This window comes from Eurytemora carolleeae, unplaced genomic scaffold, assembly GCF_000591075.1.
Source record: "Eurytemora carolleeae unplaced genomic scaffold, Eaff_2.0 scaffold1191, whole genome shotgun sequence".
Lineage (NCBI taxonomy): Eukaryota > Metazoa > Arthropoda > Copepoda > Calanoida > Temoridae > Eurytemora > Eurytemora carolleeae.
The window spans coordinates 101,200-102,590 of record NW_019397217.1 but is presented as its reverse complement, the minus strand read 5'-3'; positions in this window follow the sequence as shown (position 1 = coordinate 102,590).

Sequence of the window (1,391 nt, the reverse complement as noted above, 5' to 3'; positions counted from 1 at the left end):
ATATTACAGTACAGCAATTAAACCAACAGGTTCCTGTCGGCCCCTCAAAGGGTTTAAGGTGAGAACCTACCCCTAGTCGGCCCCTTGACGGAACCCTTAGACCCCTTGGAGACAATAGTTCTGATACAACCAGACAAAAGGCCGCCAATAATTATAATTGCAGCAACCTAATTACTCCCGGTTGCAAAGTCATTCCCCAGTGTTATTCCTGTCCCCAGCTAGCTGATCGATTGACCCAGCTAGCTGATCGATTGACCGGAAAGAATTTAAGTTTAAGTTGAATGGTTGAGAATAATCCCGACAATTAGTTTTGAATTGGAACTTTGAGCACACGACAAGTAATTAATAATCAGATTTAAAAACAGAAACAATGAATTTTCGAACAAAACTTTAAATGACTTGAGTCATCTGTAAAAAATAGATCCTATCATTCTAGTACCGTAAACCCCATAAAACTATGGAACCGGAAGAGACGGCTGTTAAACTGAAGTTATTATTTTAGTTAACTGAGACGTACCTCAATTCACTTTCACGATAAGCGCGCATACATTACGTACACGGTCAACTAGAGGTCCCGGTTAAACATCAAGAAAGTCTTAACGTTAAACCCCATTTTCGCACATTAAATGTAGATGTTTAGTATTTGATATATAATACTTTTTTGTTGGACTAAATGTATAAGGTTGTTTACGCTATTGTTGACGGATTTTAAATGAGAAATCAAAATATAACTATAAATATTCCGATACAGACAGGATGCACTTCGTTAAAGTTAGTTTTACGTGATTAATACTCCTTTTTTTAACGGAGACAAAGAATTATCGAAACTTATAATAACTTATACAGGGTGGCCCAATCAACATTGGAATTAGGAGACGAATTCAGAATAGTCTTAGTTTAGAATTAGCGCTGTACTAAACCTAATTTCAATGGTCAAAATAAAGTAACGCCTACTATAGAGTATATTTTATGTGAACGAAAAAAGAAGGTTTTGTTATTAGAAGACAANCCCCCCCCCCCCGGACGTATCTCTCAAGATGACTTATCAGAAAAACATATTTTTCGCTTTATATTTAGCGTCAAAAGCTTAGACCATCAACAAATGCTGAAAAGTATGCTTTAAAAAATCAAATACGCGTCATTATAGAAAGTACAGAATTATTTTCAATATTTTCATTTCATTGTTTTCTGTGGATTTGTAGAAGTAACCATTAAGCCTTTACATTTTAGTTCATCTATCTCCCCATTTTGATTTTTTGTTTCTAATGAACAGCTCTAGAGAAACTGAGAAGAAAATATAACGATGGAAACTAGAGAAAAGAAGATGGAGAACAGAGAAGTAAGAGAAGGTAAATAAAATATTACGAAGTATAGGGGGGGGGGGTATTTTT